Below are 7,226 nucleotides of genomic sequence, written 5' to 3' on the forward strand. Positions count from 1 at the left end.
GCTGTGAGCGGGCACAAGCGGTGCCCCCCCTCTCCATTTCTCCGGGCAGCAGCAGTGGTGCTGAGGCAGGTTCAGGTGCTGTTGCAGGGTCTTGTCCCAAGCAGGCAGAGAGAGCGAGCAGAGACCAGCGGAGAGCAGATCCTACTCTCTTCTTATGGATCAGAGACCATTGTTCCAGGAAGCACCATGGTCTGAATTAGCCAATCACCATTGGCCAGGTACATATTCTGTTAGAGGCAGTTTTTAACCTATTGTCTATTTTTCTGCCACTTATTATGACCCTTGTGCTGCTTCTTTGCTATGCATTTATCTGGTAGGGCAAGAGGCCTGCTCATTCTGTCCTTGAGTGAATCAGTGAAAAGGCATCACTCCTGTTTTGCTGACTTGAAAGGCATTTGTTGTTTAGTCTTATATAGTGGGGAAGAAGAGGGACTGTTCCCCACAATCAGGAAGAACTTATTTACTGTGAGAGTGACAGAGCCCTGGAACAGGCTGCCCAGAGAGGTTGTGGAGTCTCCTTCTCTGGAGACATTCAAAACCTGCCTGGACACGTTCCTGTGTGATGTGCTCTAGGTGATCCTGCTCTGGCAGGGGGTTTGAACTAGATGATCTTTCAAGGTCCCTTCCAAACCCTAGGATTCTGTGATCCTGTGGTTCTGTGACTGCAGTTTAATCTGTGAAAATTTCTGGACAAATCAACAGTGGAAGTGCAGTGTTGAGTCAAACTAAGCAGGCAGAGTTACACCTAGCACATTTGGGTTGAAACTACTGCTTTTAGCCTGGCCATTGTCTGAGAGGAAAAGTATTAGCTTTGTGGATGTGAAAAATGGGATGCTTTCAGAACTTTGGAGGAACTTATGAGCTGCGTAGAGTCTTGAATTATTGCTGAATACCATTTCTCTTTGGTACCTTGTAATTGGGTGATTGCAAAGGTTTACAATAACCAGCTATTGTAGCACAATCTAAGACTATAAAATTACTTTGTTTTCCTGCCAGTTATGTGGTGAGAAATATATGGCTGACATGTCCTGCCACATAGGGAAAAAAAAAAAATCATTTCCCAATTAGCTTTGTATATTTTTGGCTAAGAAGTTTTCTCATGAGTCACAAATCATTTTCTCATGGCATCAGTAGCCTTATTACATATGCAACTAATTTTGTTCTGTAATCTAAAGCAGCAACAAAATGAAAATTTCTGATATCTCTCCTGGCATTCAGTTATGAGAAGCTACAACAATTTTTCCTCATCTACAAATAGCAGGAGGTACAACAGGTCTCAAGAGCTTTCAGGTGGCAATAAGGAATATAATGAACAGCATATACAATGATCCTGACCTCAGCACATCTGTCAACATTGACTGTTCCCTGTCAGACCTCCAAAACAATGCCAGCTCCAAAAAGCCATTTTTATAGCTCTCTTCTTTTACTTATCACATGGAATAAACATTGGCCCTACCCTGGTTTTAAGTGAGATCAAGAGAAACTTCAAATTTTGTTTCAACAAAAGAGAAATTAAAGATTCCTTTTTAATTTGCTGACTCTTGAAAAAGAGAGAATATTAGTAACCACATTAAATAAAACCCAATGTAAGTAATTGGCAATCAATAACATTATAAATTGAAAACATTTCTTTTTTATGAACAGTAGAAAATCTAAACATATTAATTCCTGCTTGCTTGCTTCTTCTGGGTTTGTCTGCCTCCCACAAGAAGTGGTCTTGCTGTCCTACATGGGAGACCATCCACTGTGAAAACAGTGAGGTTTATTATAAGATATATATATTCTGGAGGCTGGGTCACATTAAAATCAAGCTTGTGCTACAAACTGGCTGCTTTAATGTTGAAGTGGTTGTCCTAAGAGTGTCTTGATCTTCTGCTCTTTCCATGGTCCAATTGTTTTGAATCTTTCCTGATGTAAAAAGATGTCTGATGTAGTCTAGATCTCTTTTTTATAAAACAGCCAAACTCCATAATGTCAACCATTCACAGGTTTGTTGAAGTTGGCATACTAAACCTTCAAAGATATATTATCTAGAGTCTTGAAACAAAAGTAAATTATTCAACAAATCTCAGAAAACTTGCCACTGCAGCCCACAAATGAAACAGGAGCATGACTATCTCACCACAGGCAGGAAAATTACTCCAAAGATTTAACTCATAACTTGGATCTAAGTCGGAATAACTCACCTCAAACCTTCCAAGCTTTTAAACATCTCAATACACTCAGCTTTCAGCAGAAGCTTTTGACTGGATTAGCAATAGATATTTTCAGCTTCGTTTCTTAGATGCTACAGAAGGCTAGAAATATAGTATCTCAGATACTACATTCAGGGTGGAGAACAGGCACCAGGACAGAGAGAGCTGTGCCTTTTTGAATTGCACTACATCACGCAGGAGGCCACAACCTCAGCTTTCACCCTCCAATATCTCTATCAGCCTCTAACTACATTTTCATGTATAAGGCCAGCCCACAGATCACAGCAGTGAGTGTGTTCAGATTAACTTCCTTGTACATCTGTCAGCTGTGTTTTAACAAGGATCAGTGGTGGTTGATCAACAAACCAGGCGCAAACTCTCTATACTCCCACACAGGTTTATGCTGGCCCACCAAGGGCACAGGCACCAGGCTGTGGTTATGAAGTCTTCTGCATGGCCATGGCTCTTGAGAAGAACTCTCTTTCTAATGTTTTTTCCCCCTTTAAAACTGGAGATCTTTTCCTCTTCCCTTTTGGAAATAGGTCTACTTTGCACACTGTGTGAAGAGCCTCTACAGATAAAGACAGTTGCCAGCACCACCAATTCCTCTGCACTCTCATGGGCCTGGGTTACCAAAGCTGTTAGGGGGGAACTACCACCTGAGGACAAGAGTTGAGAAAAGTCCAGCAGCAAGGGTTATGTTTGCTGTAAGATCAGGAAAGACCAGTCTTTGCACACCAGCTAGGACTGTGCTAGTCCCAAGTTGTACCAGACTGGCTCTAACACCAAGCAGCTCTCCAGCTTGGGGGGCAGGGGGTCATTAGGGTTATAAGCCTGATTTCAAAGGTATTAATAATTCACTTGTTTTTAGAGAATCCATCTGACTGTACATCCATTACTTCTGAGTTCAGTTTCTTCTGCAAACCATCATACTTTCAGAAATGAAAAATGAAAAACCGAGACAGGAAACGGTTTCAAGGCAGGCATGTCTCTAAAAGAGAGTTCACTCTTGTTGCTCAAAGAAACTTCAGCTCTGCCAGTTTGTTGCAAAGCCCTGACTGGTTAAAATTCTCCAAGCCCACCTGGTGAGCTTCAAGCACGAATATGCTGCAAATCAGGGGGGTTTCTCATCAAGATTCCACCCAAGTCCACATCACAGCACTTACAGTCACTGATGACTGAGACCCAAGCAGTGACAAAGCCTGTTTTGTCTTAATCAGCTCACACTGACCAGCTTTAACTACCTCTTATGGATTGGCCCTAGAGCTCTCCAATTGTATTTTTCCTGCCAAGATTGTTCGTTTCAATGTTTTTCTTTAAAGTGTCTCAAGAGCACAGTTCACACAACTCTATATAAATCTCAAAATTCACAGCATGTCTAAGTTATACACAAGATGGTCAGGAAATTATGCTTAATAGAAAACTGTCAGCAGCAGATTATGAGAGAAGTGTGGGGGACAGGTAATGATAAGGCAGGAGAGAAGTACAAAGGCCTGCAGGAAAACAAAGGAAGAAGCAGCAGGTCTGGAAACAGAGAAAGGGTGACCAGTTGGCATTTTTTCCAGCTTAATCACATCATCTGGTGGTGATATTTTCACAGCATTCCTATATTGTCAAAAGCCCTAGAAACCTTGCCAGCATAAAAAGAGTAGAGCTTTCTTTGCTTCAGAAATTTAGGAGAAATGCACAAACCCCAACTACCTGTTATGTTGGTTGAGTCTGCCTCTAAATCTAAAATTTACTAAATCAGCCACCCCAACAGTCCTTTCCCAATAGTGGGATGAGGGGCTGGGTGTCAGCACAGAGGAGGAGCAGGACCTATGTGAAGACACTGTCCATCCTCCTTCCTTCAGAGGGCTCCAGTAGTCTTCAGTCCAAGTTTTTCCACAAGTGAGGATGATGTAACAGGAGAAAATGGGCATGATGGACCCATGCCTGACCATAGGATAGATGGGCTTGAGCCCCCCCTCCCCCTCTGGCTTTCCAGACTCTAAATGGTCCCATGGTCAGCACCCTCCTTCTCTTCAATTGTAGTTCCCATCTGAGTTAACCCCTCTTGTCCTGACAAGATGGACAGAAAGAGGGATTAGTTTTAATACCATGGCAGACAGGAAAAGCAGAGCTCAGAGAACCTATTTCTGGCAGCTTTTGACACCTTCCCCTTTTAACCTTGATAAGTTGTGAGCAGAAGGGAAGCAAGTGGCTGAGTTGCCAGGCCCTTGCTGGACAAGTGCAGGAGGAAACCTGCCAGAAGAGTGAGAAAGGGACAGATAGGAGCCTAGCAATACAGAAAAGCAAATAAAAAGGGACACAAAAAAACCCACCAGTGCTAACAGTGCTGAAGTCCAGCTGTCTGGTCCCCTCTCATCCTGCATGCTCAGGTACCTGGTCATTAAGCCCATTCAATCCCAGAGAGTTTTGGTCCCAGCTTCCTTCAGTGAAACTAAGTCTTTCTGAGCAGGAGCGTGTGCTAAGGGAAAACACTGAGCAGTCCTGCTGGACAAGGACAGATGGTCACAGTTTTCTGCAGCCAAACTTGTTGTGCAGCCCTGAAGTAGTAAATCTCTGTTTCTCTACTAAACACTTCTGTAGTCAAAAGATGTTCAAGGCTGGGTTTTTGGGTGCATAAGGTCAAGCCACACTCATATGTTTAGCTATTTCTTTTTCCAAGTGAGAAACAAAGAGAAAACTCAGTTTTTAATAAAGATTTTGTCTCATCCCTCCTTAGTACCTAATTCAGATTTAGTTTTCCAGGCAGGACTTTTATTCAGCTGACTGGGAACTAATCAGCAGTGTTTTGAAGTTAAAGTAGCCTTCATACATACATCTTGTTGTGGATAAGCTTTGGTGGGTGGAGGAAAAGTTAATCCTATGCTTTTTCCAGTATGAAACACAAAAAATGTCAGCTACTGCCTTTTTCCCTTCCATATTTTTTTCCTTTGCCTGTCTTTCCACAGGGCTGGGATAGAAGAATCAGATCCCCATCCCTCTGAGCTTTTGTTTCTAATAGATTTCAAACACTCAGTGACAAGCAGTGATTTTTTTTTCCCTCCGTCCTCTCAGTCAGCTGAAACAGAAACCACGTTCTGCCGTCACCTGGCAGAAAAGAGCAGTATCAGGCAGCCACAGCAGAGAGGTCACCAGCAAAATGGACATGGAAACTGAAATATGCACTGCCCACCAAAGGACACACTCTGGCTGATGATCAAGGCTTGTCTTCAGCTTGCAGCTGTTTTAGCTATTAATATTTTAGATATTCAAGCCTTGGAAACCGGTTCTGAAATATGGATCCCTGGCCTTAGCTTCAAGTCTACAAGTATTTCCACCTCTAACTTAATTACTGGCGAATCAGATCCTTAATACTAAGAGGGAGAAAATACTGCCTTTCACTCAGTGCTAATACACTTGACCCCACACACATGCTTTCCCAGCTGATAAATTACAGCTTTTATTTGCATTTGGGTCCCTCTAGTGGAAAAAGGAAGAAGCCCAAGGACGGCTGCAAAACTGGCCTGCGACGTGGGTCAAGAGCAGCACGATTTGCAACCCATGGGACAACGACATTTCTGTGCCTTTGTTCCACTATTTAACACCAGCTCAGACCGCAGCTTAATACAGATTGGTCTGTTGCGGTGATAGAATCAGATACCAGCCCGTCACACTCTGAGGGAGGTTACTACTCCCAGCCTCCTGGTCATCTGCACACCAGGATACTCCACACCTTTTCCATCGTTCAGGTGGGCTGGTGTGGAGCAGCCCCATGCAGTTGTACAGACAGGGAGACAGTTGACTTGGGAGCAGCTTTGCAGAAAAGTGCCCAGGATCCTGGTGGACGTCAGGTGAACCCAAGTCAGCAGTGCACCCTTCCCAACTTCAAGGCTGAAGCCAGTAGGTCAAGAGAAAGATCCTTGTCCTCTCTTCAGGACTGGATATGCCATTGTGGTCACAGAGGGAAACCTGTGGCCAGCTTTGAACTTCCAAAGCCAATGCAGACATTGACTGACCTGATTAATACCTGTAGAGTCACACCAAGTGACTGGGGGCTGGAACACAAAATGCAGGAGAAGCTGATCAAGACAGTCTTGCTCAGCCTGGAGAGGAAATGGTACAGGGGAAACCCTACTGCTGTCTACAACCATCTAATAGAAGGGCATAAAGAAGGTGAAGTTGATCTCTTCTCAGATGTGAACAGTGAAGAGACACAAGGCCACAGCCAAAACAAAGGAAATTTTAAGGAGACACAAGGAAAAAAATATTTCACTGGGAGCACAGTTCAGCAGTGGAGAAAGTACCCAGAAAAGGAGTGGAACCTCCAGCAGTGGAGATATTCAGGTCTTGATCACACAAGGCCCTGAGCAATGTGCTCTGTTTTCAAAGTCAACTCTGCTTTGAGCAGGAGGTAGGGCCAGGTGAAGTCTAGAGGCTTCTCCCAGTCCAAATTATTCTGGTTTGAATCTCTTACCCACTGAAAAAGTCTTCTGGGCCTTGGTGAAGATGATTTTGAAAAGGAGCAATGACTGTGTGAGTAGTTAAACAGACCAATCCGACATCTGAGATAGTGGAACAAAGCCAATACATGAAGGACAATTGTCAGTCTGCATTCATCCCACCCAACCTCAGGTACCTGCATTGGGAGTATGACCATCCATTTCCAGCCCATTCTGAATCACCTGCTATGGCTCCATCACTGAAGAAAGAACCTAAAATGCAGAAAAATTTAGTGACACGTTCTCATCAGCAATTCAGCACCTCTGGAAAACAATTCTTACATGCATCAGCTCAAGGCACGTTGCTGTTTAGAGATTGAATAATAAGATTTGGGGTGGGACAGGGAAGGAGTTAATGCTCTTTGCATCACAGCTGGAATGGCAAAAATTGTTATATTCATTTGAAAAAATAAGATTGCTGGCAAACCTGCTTGACACAAGGCCGGTTTCTGTGTTTATATTTTTGCTAGTTATTTCTTCATTCTTCTGTATTTTATGACTACATGATGTTGTTAGGAATTACAGGCCTGGTTTTGCTCCTGCT

This window comes from Chaetura pelagica, unplaced genomic scaffold, assembly GCF_000747805.2.
Source record: "Chaetura pelagica isolate M959 unplaced genomic scaffold, ChaPel_1.0 scaffold1, whole genome shotgun sequence".
Lineage (NCBI taxonomy): Eukaryota > Metazoa > Chordata > Aves > Apodiformes > Apodidae > Chaetura > Chaetura pelagica.